This window comes from Schistocerca americana, chromosome X, assembly GCF_021461395.2.
Source record: "Schistocerca americana isolate TAMUIC-IGC-003095 chromosome X, iqSchAmer2.1, whole genome shotgun sequence".
Classification (NCBI taxonomy): Eukaryota; Metazoa; Arthropoda; class Insecta; order Orthoptera; family Acrididae; genus Schistocerca; species Schistocerca americana.
Genome location: NC_060130.1, coordinates 545,480,679 through 545,497,775, shown reverse-complemented (window position 1 = coordinate 545,497,775; position 17,097 = coordinate 545,480,679).

Below are 17,097 nucleotides of genomic sequence, written 5' to 3'. Positions count from 1 at the left end.
GTAGTTCTAATGGAATGTTGTCTATTCCCGGGGCCTTGTTTCGACTCAGATCTTTCAGTGCTCTGTCAAACTCTTCACGCAGTATCATATCTGCCATTTCATCTTCATCTACTTCCTCTTTCATTTCCATAATATTGTCCTCAAGTACATCGCCCTTGTGTAGACCCTCTATATACTCCTTCCACCTTTCTGCTTTCCCTTCTTTGCTTAGAACTGGGTTTCCATCTGAGCTCTTGATATTCATACAAGTGGTTCTCTTTTCTCCAAGGGTCTCTTTAATTTTCCTGTAGGCACTATCTATCTTAACCCTAGTGAGATAAGCCTCTACACCCTTACATTTGTCCTCTAGCCATCCCTGTCAATCTCATTTTTGAGACGTTTGTATTCCTTTTTGGCCTGCTTCATTTACTGCATTTTTATATTTTCTCCTTTCATCATTTAATTTCAATATTTCTTCCGTTACCCAACGATTTCTACGATCCCTTGTCTTTTTACCTACTTGATCCTCTGCTGCCTTCACTACTTCATCCCTCAAAGCTACCCATTCTTCTTCTACTGTATTTCTTTCCCCCATTCCTGTCAATTGTTCCCTTATGCTCTCCCTGAAACTCTGTATAACCTCTGGTTTAGTCAATTTATCCAGGTCCCATCTCCTTAAATTCCCACCTTTTTGCAGTTTCTTCAGTTTTAATCTACAGTTCATAACCAATAAATTGTGGTCAGAGTCCACATCTGCCCCTGGAAATGTCTTACAATTTAAAACCTGGTTCCTAAATCTCTGTCTTACCATTATATAATCTATCTGAAACCTGTCTATATCTCCAGGCTTCTTCCATGTATACAGCCTTCTTTTATTATTCTTGAACCAAGTGTTAGCTATGATAAAGCTGTGCTCTGTGCAAAATTCTACCAGGCGGCTTCCTCTTTCATTTCTTAGCCCCAATCCATATTCACCTACTACGTTTCCTTCTCTCCCTTTTCCTACTTCCGAATTCCAGTCACCCATCACTTTTAAATTTTCGTCTCCCTTCACTATCTGAATAATTTCTTTGATTTCATCATACAGTTCTTTAATTTCTTCGTCATCTGCAGAGCTAGTTGGCATATAAACTTGTACTATTGTAGTAGGCGTGGGCTTCGTGTCTATCTTGGCCACAATAATGCGTTCACTATGCTGTTTGTAGCAGCTTACCCGCACTCCTATGTTTTATTCATTATTAAAACTACTCCTGCATTACCCCTATTTGATTTTGTATTTACAATCCTGTATTCACCTGACCAAAAGTCTTGTTCCTCCTGCCACCGAACGTCACTAATTCCCACTATATCTAACTTTAACCTATCCATTTCTCTTTTTAAGTTTTCTAACCTACCTGGCCGATTAAGGGATCTGACATTCCACGCTCCGATCCGTAGAACGCCAGTTTTCTTTCTCCAGATAACGACGTCCCCTTGAGTAGTCCCCGCCCGGAGATCCGAATGGGGGACTATTTTATCTCCGGAATATTTTACCCAAGAGGACTCCATCATCATTTAAACATACAGTAAAGCTGCATGCCCTCGGGAAAACTTACGGCTGTAGTTTCCCCTTGCTTTCAGCCGTTCGCTCTACCAGCACAGCAAGGCCGTTTTGGTTAGTGTTACAAGGTCAGATCAGTCAATCATCCAGACTGTTGCCCCTGCAACTACTGAAAAGGCTGCTGCCCTTCTTCAGGAACGATGCGTTTGTCTGGCCTCTCAACAGATACCCCTCCGTTGTGGTTGCACCTACTGTACGGCTATCTGTATCGCTGAGGCACACAAGCCTCCCCACCGACGGCAAGGTCCATGGTTCACGGGGGGGGAAAATAATAATAATTATTATTATCATTGTCAATAGTGTTACTATTACTATTAATATTATTGTTATCTTGAATAGCTTTGGTATGTGCTGTTCCTGGTCAGACGTAAGCGACAGCCTGAAGGCCCTAATCTCGTCAGGCGAAATAACCTATAAATAAATATATTGAATAACAAATGCATTTTTTGCCAAGATACATACCTGAACAGACGCAGAAACTTTCTCCTTTTTCTACAGATACCGATAGCCGTTACCATTCGAAAATCTCAAATTATTATAGTTGGTTTTTAGATTTGTGTTGGATTGCGAGTGCATGTCGATGTGTTCTTTTTTTTTACCGCTCATATGTAGTCACTCTGTTTTACATGCTATTATAGCTGCGTAACTGATGCCTAGCCGTCACACTGCTTCCTAATTATCAAACCACTTCGCATCACATCTACTGCTCCAGAATTAGATTGTACAGTTATAATCATAGTATCATAATCAAGTGCAGGACGATGTAGATAGCGTCAATCACTGTTCTAAATTGTGTCCAGGTGTCTCCTCTGCTGTCAGTGAGAACTGGGACAGGGGAAAGGACTTCGAGTGCTGTGGCTCCAGTGTACGGCACTTCAGGTTGCAGTTCCAGTTTCTAGACTGGAGACAGTTGCTGTCTCGTCTAGAACCTGTGCTGCTGTAGAAGGTAGGCGCTATTCTTAAAGTGTCATACATACTACAAAATCAAGTAACTCATTGTTATAGTAATTATCTATTCTCACGTTGTATCATCGTATGAATGGCGTAATTCGCTTCCAGGAAATCCTTATTCCTGTCCACTATTCTTTGACTCTCGTTTCTTCTTTTTCTTGTGCCTTCGACCCTTAACGTGTAACTGAGGCAGAACTTGGGTACCAGCCCGTTATTTCTCTCATTCATGCCGGCTGGCAAACCGACCCTCTTCGTTATCCGCTGTGCCGATACGATGCGTGGTCCGTGCACCTCCTTGTACCGGAAGAGGCGCTTTCATACACTTGGCTATCAGGGCGGGTCCATTATTAATTTTACTGTTTTAGTTATTTTCTTGTGCAACACGATTCAGCAATAAAGTCCTATGAGAGAAATTAACAGGTAACATACACTACGTGATCAAATGTATCCGGACACCCCCAAAAACATACGTTTTTCATATTAGCTTCATTGTGCTGCCACCTGCAGACAGGTACTCCATATCAGCGACCTCAATAGTCATTAGACATCTTGAGAAAGCAGATTGGACCGCTCTGTGGAACCCACGGACGTCGAACGTGGTCAAGTGATAGGGTGTCACTTACCTCATACGTCTGTGCGCGAGATTTCCACACTCCTAAATGTCCCTAGGCCCACTGTTTCCGACGTGACAGTGAAGTGGAGACGTGAAGGGACACGTACAGCATGAAAGCGTACAGGTCGTCCTCGTCTGTTGACTGACACAGATCCCCGGCAGTTGAAGAGGGTCGTATTGTATAATAGGCAGTAAAGTATCCAGATCATCACACAGGAATTCCAAACTGCATCAGGACCCACTGCAAGTACTATTACAGTTAGGCGGGAGGTTAGACAATGGCCGAGCGGCTGCTCATAAGCTACAAATCACGCCGGTAAATGCAAAACAACGCCTCGCTTGGTGTAAGGAGCGTAAACATTGGACTATTGAACAGTGGAAAAAAGTTGTGTGGAGTGACGCATCACGGTACACAATGTGGCCTTCCGATGGCGGGGTGTGGGTATGGCGAATGCCCAGTGAACGTCATCTGCCAGCGTATGTAGTGCCAACTGTAAAATTCAGAGGCGGTGGTGTTATGGTGTGGTCGTGTTTTTCGTGGAGTGGCCTTGCACTCCATGTTGTTTTGTGTCGCACTATTCACAGCACAGGCCTGCATTGATGTTTTAAACACCTTCTTGCTTCCCACTGTTGAAGAGCAAATCAGTGATTCCGATTGCAGCTTTCAAAACGATCGAGCACTGTTCATAAATCACGGCCTATGGCGGACTGGTTACACAACAATAACATCCCTTCAATGGACTGGCCTGCACGGAGACGTGACCTGAATCCTATAGAACACCTTTGGGATGTTTTGGAACGCCGACTTCGTGCCAGACCTCACCGACAGACATCGATACATCTCCTCAGTGCAGCACTCCGCGAAGAACGGGCTGCAATTTTCCAAGAAAGCTTCCAGCACGAGATTGAACGTATGCCTGCGAGAGTGGAAGCTGTCATCAAGGCTAAGGGTGGGCCAACACCATACTGAATTTCAGCATTACCGATGGAGGGCGCCACAAATTTGTAAGTCATTGTCAGCCAGGTGTCCGGATACATTTGATCACACAGTGTATCAAAAATTACTGATCACACTCAGTGTTCGTATCGCTTTATATACTGTCGCTCAAAAGTTTTTAACATTAGTTATTTTGATGAAAAAATGGGAATTGGAAACAGAAATGTTAGAAATAATCGTAAGTCTGATATGAAACTAAATGCGCGCAGAGAGGCATTCTGCATACGGGAGGTATTCTTGCTGTCAGCTTATCAGGGTTTCCTCGGTGCTATTTCGCCATTCCTTTTGTAATCTGGTTCAGTGGTGATGAACGTTGGCAATAGGTCTTGATTGAACTGCTCTATATAAGTGATCCCAAAGCAATTCAATAGGACTACCGTCGCGGGATTGGGGCGGCCAGATCATATTTTCCAGTTACTTCTTTTCTTCTGATTTTGCCAAATACGCTTTACACTAAATGCTTCTGTGGTTGCCAGTGAGGAAAGGCTTTCCTCCCTCCGCTAGTGTACTGCAGCGTTATCTGTTGCTGTAAAGCATCCAGCTGGCTCCGCTTCGCAACGCCTGTCAGTCAACTAGTGTTGAAGTGTGTTTATGGTCGCTATCTTGTTCTAGGACCAATCCCTTGCCAATCAAACGTCTTCCACATTGCTTTGCGTTATACTGTAGAATGCGATAGTAATCCTCTTCCTTCAATGTTCCGTTTATTTCTTTCTACATCACCAGACTTACCGCCTCCAAAACATCCCCAGGCCATGAGGGAACCCCTTCCATGATTTAATGCTCGAGATACACGTTGGTGTAACATTCGCTCAACTGGAAACCGGCGAACAAACTTGCGTCGCTTTGTGCCAAAGACCTCAATTTTGGATTCGTCAACGAAAAGTACCATTTTCTCTGATTTACTGCCCAACTTTCGTGTTGTCTTGCCCAGTGTAGTCTCTTCTGCTATTAATAGCTGTCAGTAATGATTTCTTAGCCGCCACACGCCCATTAATGTTAACCGTTAACTGAAGACGTCTTTTCACAGTACTTTCACTCGTCGGCTTTTCCCTATTATGGTTGAGTTCTGCTGCTAAAACTGGTGCTGTTTTGAAGCGATCACGTTTTCTTGTGACTACTATATATTTTTCATCACTGTTTGATGTGACTTTTGGCCCACCCTTTCGAGGTCGGCCCATATTCTTGCCAGTATCCGCATGCCTCTGCAATGTATGATGGACACATCCGAAGGAATATGTTCTTGACATGCTCTTTGTCACATAGTACGACTGGCTTTTTATTCAAAGCTCCTTTCGTCGTTCAGTTATTGAAGTTTACACTGAGTACTCACTGAGGCTCACACTTTGATATCTCGTGCGTAACTACTTTCCCCTTTCTTACCTGTAACAGTGTTTACAGATTTTTTGACGTCCTATGAACGCCAGTTTGGAACGATTATATTATGCCATCACAACGCAAAATTTGCAAGCACGCAATGCTTGGAACCTGAACAGCATAGTAACGGAAAGTTATGCTTTGAACGATTTCATTTTTAAAAACGTGGGACACTGCTCTTAAACGTTATATTGCACAAGACACTGGGGAAACAATATAGCTAATTCGTATTTGACTCTGCTAACTGTCTAATAACTAGCTTCTTTTGTCTTAGTTTCTTTCGAAAACGTATATACACTACTGGCCATTAAAATTGCTACACCAAGAAGAAATGCAGATGATAAACGGGTATTCATTGGACAAATATATTATACTAGAACTGACATATGATTACATTTTCACACAATTTGGGTGCATAGATCCTGTGAAATCAGTACCCAGAACAAACATCTCTCGCCGTAATAACGGCCTTGATACGCCTGGGCATTGAGTCAAACAGAGCTTGGATGATACGTACAGGTACAGCTGCCCATGCAGCTTCAATATGATACCACAGTTCATCAAGAGTAGTGACTGGCTTATTGTAACGAGCCAGTTGCTCGGCCACTGTTGACAAGACGTTTTCAATAGGCGAGAGATCTGGAGAATGTGCTGGCCAGGGCAGCAGTCGAACATTTTCTGTATCCAGAAAGGCCCGTACAGGACCTGCAACATGCGGTCGTGCATTATCCTGCTGAAATGTAGGGTTTCGCAGGAATCGAATGAAGGGTAGAGCCACGGGTCGTAACACATCTGAAGTGTAACGTCCACTGTTTAAAGTGCCGTCGATGAGAACAAGAGGTGGCCGAGACGTATAACCAATGGCACCCCATACCATCACACTGGGTGATACGCCAGTATGGCGATGACGAATACACGCTTCCAATGTGCGTTCACCGCGATGTCGCCAAACACGGATGCGACCATCATGATGCTGTAAACAGAACCTGGATTCATCCGAAGAAATGACATTTTGCCATTCGTGCACCTAGGTTCGTCGTTGAGTACACCGTCGCAGGAGCTCCTGTCTGTGATGCAGCGTCAAGGGTAACCGCAGCCATGGTCTCCGAGCTGATAGTCCATGCTGCTGCAAACGTCGTCGAACTGTTCGTACAGATGGTTGTTGTCTTTCAAACATCCCCATCTGTTGACTCAGGGATCGAGACGTGGCTGCACGATCCGTTACAGCCATGCGGATAAGGTGCCTGTCATCTCGACTGCTAGTGATACGAGGCCGTTGGGATCCAGCACGGCGTTCCATATTACCCTCCTGAATCCGAGTCCATATTCCGCTAATAGTCATTGGATCTCGACCAAAGCGAGCAGCGATGTCGCGATACGATAAACCACAATCGCGATAGGCTGCAATCCGACCTTTATCAAAGTCGGAAACGTGATGGAACGCATTTCTGCTCCTTACACGAGGCATCACCACAACGTTTCACCAGGCAACGCCGATCAACTGCTGTTTGTGTATGAGAAATCGGTTGGAAACTTTCCTCGTGTCAGCACGTTGTAGGTGTCGCCACCGGCGCCAACCTTGTGTGAATGCTCTGAAAAGCTTATCATTTGCATAGCACAGCATCTTTTTCCTGTCGGTTAAATTTCGCGTCTGTAGCACGTCATCTTCGTGATGTAGCAATTTTAATAGTCAGACTAGAAAAGCTTCTTTCCTTGCTCTTCAGCAATCGGGAGTGATGGACAGTAAACGGCACTATTCTCGTTACACAGCTACGGTGAGTGTCTATAGAGTTCAGCTATATATTTATGTCGTTCACGAAAGGGGTTCTTACATACAGCGTATTCCACTCGGAAACGTCTAAGAAAGACATTTTCAGGCGAGGTACGATTCAGGGAATTGTTCAGTTTAACATTAGGCCTTTCATTTTGCTCTCCTACAATCACTTTCACATTTCCTACAACTTGATGTCGTTTATTGTCTGCTTGAACTATGACTCTGCTGACAGACTTTGATTAGGGCGCCTGGCTGAGTCTTTTAAGTAACCAGTGCGCTCTAGAACTCGTAGCCAACTAATGCTTTCGGCTTTTTACTCCCTTTGTCATTCTAACTATATTTCTTTGAGAATATTTCCACAGCAATAGAAATACGAATAATATAAAAATTTTTACGTGAGAGCAATGTCATAAGTGTGCACTTGTATTCATCATTTGGTTTTGAACCTCCAGCAATATGCATGTTTGCAGATTAAATTTTGAGTATTCGCATCCGTCTGTTATGGAAACGAATGGTGTCTATAAATGTCTATTCTCGTTTCAGAAACTTTGTGCCATCATCAGTGGGTACTTTTATTCAGTTCTTATTTTTCTACATTGTTGAGTTCTGTAAGAGCTTCTTTACGTTGCTGGATACTAGTAGCATGGCATATTGCAGATGACAAGCTACCTGTATAAAGTAATTTAAAACAGGTCCTACATAATCTTACAATGTAGAAATACACTCCTGGAAATGGAAAAAAGAACACATTGACACCGGTGTGTCAGACCCACCATACTTGCTCCGGACACTGCGAGAGGGCTGTACAAGCAATGATCACACGCACGGCACAGCGGACACACCAGGAACCGCGGTGTTGGCCGTCGAATGGCGCTAGCTGCGCAGCATTTGTGCACCGCCGCCGTCAGTGTCAGCCACTTTGCCGTGGCATACGGAGCTCCATCGCAGTCTTTAACACTGGTAGCATGCCGCGACAGCGTGGACGTGAACCGTATGTGCAGTTGACGGACTTTGAGCGAGGGCGTATAGTGGGCATGCGGGAGGCCGGGTGGACGTACCGCCGAATTGCTCAACACGTGGGGCGTGAGGTCTCCACAGTACATCGATGTTGTCGCCAGTGGTCGGCGGAAGGTGCACGTGCCCGTCGACCTGGGACCGGACCGCAGCGACGCACGGATGCACGCCAAGACCGTAGGATCCTACGCAGTGCCGTAGGGGACCGCACCGCCACTTCCCAGCAAATTAGGGACACTGTTGCTCCTGGGGTATCGGCGAGGACCATTCGCAACCGTCTCCATGAAGCTGGGCTACGGTCCCGCACACCATTAGGCCGTCTTCCGCTCACGCCCCAACATCGTGCAGCCCGCCTCCAGTGGTGTCGCGACAGGCGTGGATGGAGGGACGAATGGAGACGTGTCGTCTTCAGCGATGAGAGTCGCTTCTGCCTTGGTGCCAATGATGGTCGTATGCGTGTTTGGCGCCGTGCAGGTGAGCGCCACAATCAGGACTGCATACGACCGAGGCACACAGGGCCAACACCCGGCATCATGGTGTGGGGAGCGATCTCCTACACTGGCCGTACACCACTGGTGATCGTCGAGGGGACACTGAATAGTGCGCGGTACATCCAAACCGTCATCGAAGCCATCGTTCTACCATTCCTAGACCGGCAAGGGAACTTGCTGTTCCAACAGGACAATGCACGTCCGCATGTATCCCGTGCCACCCAACGTGCTCTAGAAGGTGTAAGTCAACTACCCTGGCCAGCAAGATCTCCGGATCTGTCCCCCATTGAGCATGTTTGGGACTGGATGAAGCGTCGTCTCACGCGGTCTGCACGTCCAGCACGAACGCTGGTCCAACTGAGGCGCCAGGTGGAAATGGCATGGCAAGCCGTTCCACAGGACTACATCCAGCATCTCTACGATCGTCTCCATGGGAGAATAGCAGCCTGCATTGCTGCGAAAGGTGGATATACACTGTACTAGTGCCGACATTGTGCATGCTCTGTTGCCTGTGTCTATGTGCCTGTGGTTCTGTCAGTGTGATCATGTGATGTATCTGACCCCAGGAATGTGTCAATAAAGTTTCCCCTTCCTGGGACAATGAATTCACGGTGTTCTTATTTCAATTTCCAGGAGTGTATAAGTACTGAACACAAGTACCCATTGACAGTGTCATTAAGGTGCTGAAATATATTTAGGTATTTATAAACATAATTGTTTGAATGTACACGCAACTGAACTGGCATAAGTTACACCTTGAAGATGACGTGTAAAACGTGACTGATGGAATTCCTGTTCCAAGTAATCGATGCGTACGAGATCTCAATACAAGCGAAACAGATGTTCCGAGAGCCTTGCATCAACTGATGTTTCGCCTGCTTACGTCATCTACAAAATGTCCTGTATAGAGGTCTTCACACATGTTTCTAGAAGGTGTACCAAGCAGATGTCGACTGCTTTTACAGTTTCAAAATGATAGAGCGAAACAGCGTTTCACACTCGGTGCCAGGAAGCGTACTGATGAACAGTTTGAACGACAATGTGTTGGGTGCGGTGATCGTTCTCCCTGACCATCAACGGAATTTTCATTCCGAAGAACGCCACCGATATTCGTAAAGATGTTGTTAACATGATTCTCTCAGCTGCTCAAGACGGACGCTAATGCCCTATGGTTCCGAAAAAGTGAGACAGTTCAATGTTTTGTCACTGCACAAGCTGTGGTAATCCTGTTCTCTTACTTTCTTTAGGTTCTTGTTATCTTTTCTTTTACACATTATATAGGGTATTTCAAAGTCTTCGCATCAAACGTCGAAGGTAATAGCTCTACATACACATCTACGTCTCATGATCACTCTGCAACTCACACTTAAGCTCCTAGCAGAAGGATCATTCACAATAATTCTCTGTTATTCCACTCTTGAGCAGAGCGAGGAAAAAACGAACGCCTGTATCTTTCCGTGTGAGATCTGATTTCCCTTATTTTATTACGATGATCGTTTGTCTCTGTGTAGGTCGTCGTCAAAAAACTATTTTCGCAGCCTGGTGACTGAAATTTCGTGAGAAGATCCCACCGCAACGAGAAACGACTTTGTTTTAATAATTTCCACTGCAAATACTGTATCTCGTCCTCGACACTCTCTCCCCTAGTTCTCGATAACACAAAACATTCTGCCCTTCTTTGAAATTTCTCGATGTACTCCGTTAACCCAATCTGATAAGGATCCCACACCGCGCAGCAGTACTCCGAAAGAGAAAGGACAAGCGTAGCATAGGCAGTCTCTTTAGCAAATCTGATGCATCCTCTAGCTGTTCGGCCAATAAAACACAGTCTTTAGTTCACCTTCCCCACGACATTTTCTGTGTGTTCTTTCTAATTTAAGTCGTTCGTAATTGTAATTACTAGTTATGTAGTTGAAATTACGGCCTTTACATTTGACTGATTAATCCTGTAACAGAAGTTTAACGGATACCTCTTAGCAGTCATGTGGACAACCTCACACTTTTCCTTATTTAAGGTCATTTCCTATTTTCACACCAAACAGATATCTTAGATCAGATCACGGCGAACAATTTTTGTTAGAGACAAAAGTGAAAGTAGGAGAAACAGTCGCTTCCTGGAATCGTCCTTTTGCATTGGATCTTCCCCTGAGTGGCAGCAGGAAGTCGCACTCTGCCGCCTGCGTATGCGTTGTGTTCTTCAAAAATGGTTCAAAGGGCTCTGAGCACTATGGGACTCAACTGCTGTGGTCATAAGTCCCCTAGAACTTAGAACTACTTAAACCTAACTAACCTAAGGACATCACACACAACCTGCGACCGTAGCGGTCGTGCGGTTCCAGACTGTAGCGCCTTTAACCGCTCGGCCACTCCGGCCGGCGTTGTGTTCTTCCTATAATCCAGTCATTTCCTCTGTATGAAAGGGGACAGGCCGGCTAAAATTATGTTCCCTGATTCGTTTCTAAAACATCTGTCTCCCCTCAGAGACACTCATTTTTTAGGTTTTCTTGTTGAAAACCACTGTCAGTTTACTGGGGTAGGTAGTATGCAGCACACCTGGTTAGCAGATCCTGCTAGTTCGGTGAAATATCGGCGTCCGAGGGCCGACGGAGACTAAAGGAAGCCTAACGCCGCCAGGAAATGGCGGAAACTCTGCGAAACCCCCCGCGTGCCAACAGCTATCCGCTCCCAGAAAACTAGCGTCCAACCGGGCACGCCTTTAAGATCAAAGTCAACAACTTTTAATGGATAATACGATTTCTAAGGCCCTAGCCATGGATCCTTAAGTGGAGAATTACACAAAATTTTATTTTATTATCAATGAAGGGTGTTTAACAGAAAAAGTCTTCCAGTAAACACAATAATTTATCCAATAAAAATCGAACGGATCACTCAAAATCACTGCATGATTTATAAACTCAATTCATGTAACTTCTAACTACTGAATTTTGAACGGTTTTCAGTGTTACTGTCCCCACGAGATAACTAAGACTTTCTACGCAAAAAATTTCTAAAGGCAATAATCGTATAAATATGTCTTCATTTTCAACAACCGGTTTCGACAGACTTTGTGTCATCTTCAGGTCTTCAAATTTTTTGTCAAAGAACATGTTCAGAGTCAACCTTACTCCTAGTTGTCACGTTAGTGGATAAAATTTAGCAACTTAACAAATGTTTGTCAGAAATAAAACATTTACAATCAAAAAGCACGTTGTGCACATGTTCACGTCAGTATATTTAGCGCTCACAGATGATTTCTATGTCATAAATATCGCAATATACAATAAAATCCACAGTAGCTCATCTGTTTACGTTATATTATATATTGTGATTTTTATACTGAACAGTTATCTGCGAGCACCACATATACAGACATTGTCATATACACAAGGTACTTTTTGATTGTAAATGTTTTATTACTGACAAACCTTTGTATAAGTTACTACTCTTTATGCACTAACATGGCAACCTGCCATGAGGATCCAACTCACAATGAACACATTTTTCAAACAAAATTTTTAAGACCTGAAGGTGACACCGAAGTATGTCTAAACTGGTTGTTGCAAATAAAGACATATTTATCCGATCTTGACTTTAGAACATTTTTTTTTTTTTTACCAAGTAGAACAGATCACTCATTCTCATTTCTCAGCATGAGTAAATTCGACCCTTCTAATGCAAAATATAAAATAGTAATATAGTCTGTTAATTCCCAAATGAACATAGTTATTTGATATCTTTTGGTTAACCGAGAGGCTCGTGTACTCAATACAGTAACTGTGAATCTGAGACAGGTTATCATACAGAAATCAGCAAGTGCGGGCCAAGACTTCCCTATCACGCCGGTGCTGAAACTTACGCTCACCGTAATTATTCTCAGATAGCTGTGCTGGACGCCGCTGACGTGCGGGTGTCTCTGCTGTAGCGCGTTGCCGCGACTGTAACTCCGAAGCCCAGTCGCCCACTTAGTTACGGTTTACGAATCGCGACTTCAACTTCCCGATCGCGCTCTCCAAACTCCATCCACCACTTACTCTCACCACCAACTCCCTATTTTCTAGTGTCTTTCTGCGCCCAGCATTATTTCCTGCTAAGCCGTACACGTTCACCTATAGTGAAACGTGCATACACGGTAGCCCGACGGCATGTATTCCCTCCAGCACAAAGAATCATGCCAAGAAAAAAAATTACGATATCAATACAATACTAATGTACTTCTAAAAAGACATCTGCTTCAGCTCCATCTCTTTGACATTACATACTAATTTACCAATGACACATTTTCGTGCCCAGAAGTAGCCTCGTATTAGAGGTCCTCTGAAATTAGAGAGCCGTACTTGAGGCTAGAACCATTATTTCAGCACTCTGTGTTCCTTTGGGAAAGCGAGCGATGGTTACCTACAACTGCTTCTTTCGAAACATGGGAAAGTGGCGCTCTCCCGCTGTTTGCGTGACCCGGTCACAGGTCTGCCACTAGGTTGGCCCAGATTGTAAAATACACAATAGCTGCTGGTAGGAGAGCAATGGCCATAATTCTCCAAACATTCGCGACTGGGGAGAGATCTGGCAACCCTGCTGGCCAAGACAAGCAGTATTAACTCTCAAAGCGTGATCCTGCTGGAATGTCAGCCCAGGGTGGCTTGCTATGATGGGCAACAAAGCGGGGAATAGGATATCGTCGACGTACTGTTGAGCTGTAAGGGTGCCGTGGATGACAACCAAAGGCGTCCTCCTATGGCACCCCAGACCATCAGTCCTGGCTGTCTGGCCGTTGGCAGGTGGCAGTCAGGTTGGTATTCCACCACTGTCCCGGCCGTCTCGAGACACATCTTCGCTGCTCATCGGAGCTCGAAATGAATTTATCACTGAAGACAGGTCTACTCTAGTCAATGATATGCCAGGTGGAGGACGTATCTGGGATACCAGCCTGATTGTCGCCCGACACCTAGGAGTGATGGTCTGCAGTGTCATTTATTCCATAGCAGGACCTATTTGGTTGTCATCCACCGCACCCTTGCAGCACAGCGGTACATCGACGATATTCCACTTTCCTTTTTGTTGTCCTTCATGGTAAGTCATCCTGGGCTTACATTTCAGCAAGGTAATGCCCACCCGCATACGGTGAAAGTTTCTACTGCCTGTCTTCGTGCTTGCCGAACCATACCTTGGCCAGCAAGGTCGCCGAATCTCCCGCAAGTTGAGAATGTTTGCAGCATTATGGGCAGGGCCCTCCAACCATCTCAGGATTTTGATGATCTAACGCGCCAATTGGACAGAATTTAGCACGACATTCCTCTAGAGGGCACCCAACAAATCTGTCAATCGGTGCCAAGCCAAATAATTGCTTGCATAAAGGTCAGAGGTGGACCAACGCATTATTGACAACTCAGTTTGTGAAGCACTTTCTCTGGAATTAGTCATCACAATTTCCTGAATTTTTAATCATTTTTTGTCTGTACACGTATATCACATCTACCAATTTCCGTCCCGTACTCCTGAGAATTCCTTCATTTATTTATTTATTTATTTATTTATTTAACCTGGCAAGATTAGGGCCTTCAGGCTCTCTCTTACATCTAACCAGGCATTCTACTTATTTTACATTCATATGTTTTAGTAGGCATGTTAAACTACATCTGGTACAAAAAGTGAAATAAACAATTAGAAAGGTACACCTGGAAAAATACATACATATAGAGTTTATATTCGTAGATCATAAGTACTGTTATAATTAGACATTATTGAAGAGACAGATTTTAGATAGGAGTGCTGGCAGCAGGGAGTATGTGGGAGACTCATGGAGAAGGGAGGAGAAGAATAGAGAGACATGATGAAACATAATTAAGGAAATATAAAGGAAAAGAAGATTGCGTGGCTAACAGAGATAGATGAAGAGGAAGGCATCTCAGGAGCAAGATAGGAGACGCTAGCTTTGCTGTTTGACAGATGAGAGGATTGGCCTGGTACATTAATGTCATGGTATGTCTTAGAGTGTACATTATCATGGATATGTCCACATGACTGTACACACACACACACACACACACACACACACACACACACACACACGCATACACACACACAGTTATCATAAACCGACACTCTAGACTATCAGTGTAAATTAGCATACATAAATTTTACAATATGTAATCATGATAGGTGTGTCATAAAGTTTAAAAGAAATTGCTTGCAGTAACACTGATGGCGAAATGATATATTTCTCATGCAATATAACACCATTTTCTGAAGAACAGGTTAATGTCAAGCTAATAAACGGATCGTATATTATCATGTTCCCCAAATGAATCGTGTCGTGACATGTATACGAGTTTGGTTAATGAGCATGCATAGTAAACCTGCTTAATCCTGTGAATCATGCAGTCAAGCAAATATGTATAATGTTTAATTGGTCTGTCAAGATCTTGGCTTCAAACCATTGCTCCCCCTGTTGGATGATACCACCTTCACTAGTTTTTACTTTTTTTGCGTTCCGACCCAACCAGCTCCTGCATTGCCTTTATTTAGTGCTCTGCTCTACTGTGGACAGAAATCTCCCACACAAAGCTACATCCTGTCTCAAACTCTCTGTACTACAATATTTCTCAGTAAACAAACAGCGCTAAAAACCAAGCTGAGATTCTCCTTCTGTTAATTTCAGTTCCATAAGAATTCCTTGCCTGAGGTTTAATAATTAAGATATCTTACCGTTCCTTCATTATTATAATGCCTTCAGCAATTTCAGTATCGTTCATCATGCCCTTTGGTCAACTTTAATTTATCGTGGTTCATACCTGCTGCCCACTATAAAAAATAAAACAAATTTATGAAACAGTACATCCCATATCATTATTCTATGCTGTTGCTGGTCACCTGATTGTTGCAGAATGGTGAAAATCTGTGTGTTTCGTAGTGCAACACAAAGTCCCATAGTCATCTCATGCCCATGTCATCTTTCACTCGATAAACGACCCTGTTTGCCGCCCCCAAATACGTATCACTTTTGCTCCTACAAACGAAAGCACAAAAGACTCTTCACAAAGGACGTACAACTCGTTTGGAATGTCTCTGACGCCAAAACGACAAGATATTTATAAAACCTACAAATTACATCCACTCGAATCACTGGTGACTACAACAATACAAATAAATCATCACATATGACGCAGGTTGGCGTCAACAGAATAAATGAGCACGTAAACCCTTACTAAATAATACATATACTCATCTTCTATAACGCTGTTTGGCGTCGACGGAATAAATGAGCATATAAACCCACATTATCACTTGATGACTAGACAACTATATCAACTAGGAAATACAAAGCGCAACTAGAGGATCAATACCTGAACTTATCACTCGCAGCAGCCATCAGACATGAGGCAAATACCCATTATGAAACTTATTTATTCTTGCTGGACACTTCTCCTCTGCATAATGCTGTCCACCTAATGTACTCGCCATGGGTGTATATCACCATAGAAATATCTTTCGAATCCATTGTGTAGGAACCTCTACTAAAAATATTGTATGACTGGGTAAGATAAATGTATTACTATTCATTGTTCCTCAGTTTCTTTTCTTTTTTTTTTTTTCATTCTTCTGTACAAGCTTCTGTCACATTCTCACTTCACAACTTGAATCTGTTAACTATATGTCATGTACAGTCCCATGTTAACCTTTTACTGGCATCTCTCATCATCTTTACTGTTGCGCTAAATCCTGTATCTCTCGTCTTCGTTTATTCTAGACATGGTCTGACATGATGGATGTGGTACATACCAACTGACTTCTTAGACTTAAAGGTTTCTAACTTGTACATGGTTGCATATGCAGTACATCGAATCCTCTCGCAGTGGTGTACCCTCACCCTTGGTGGGTAATCAACAATTTCTTCCAATTTCTCGAGAGGGGTCCAGTTCTTGAGAACAGTCGAAAGTGGCAACAGAGTTGAGCTGTGTAGCATCTCACTGAGTATGTTCTGGAATTCTTTTAACAGAACGTCCCACATCTCGTACTGTTTGTGACAGTACATTCTGCACAGATTTCCAAGTCCTCTCATTATACATTCTATGGGACTTGAACTTGTATGGATGGTATACTGAGATTATGTAGGCTGCAACCCTATGCTTCCTCAGAGTCACCTTCCACTGCTCCAATTTAAACTAAGATTCATTATCTGAGATTATCCTATCTACAGATACCACCTGCGCCAAAAAGTCCCTGCACAGTACGTTTGATACAGAGAGTGCGGTATCCCTAAGTAATGGTATGAGCATCACAAATTAAGATGTGAGCTCACCAATAACT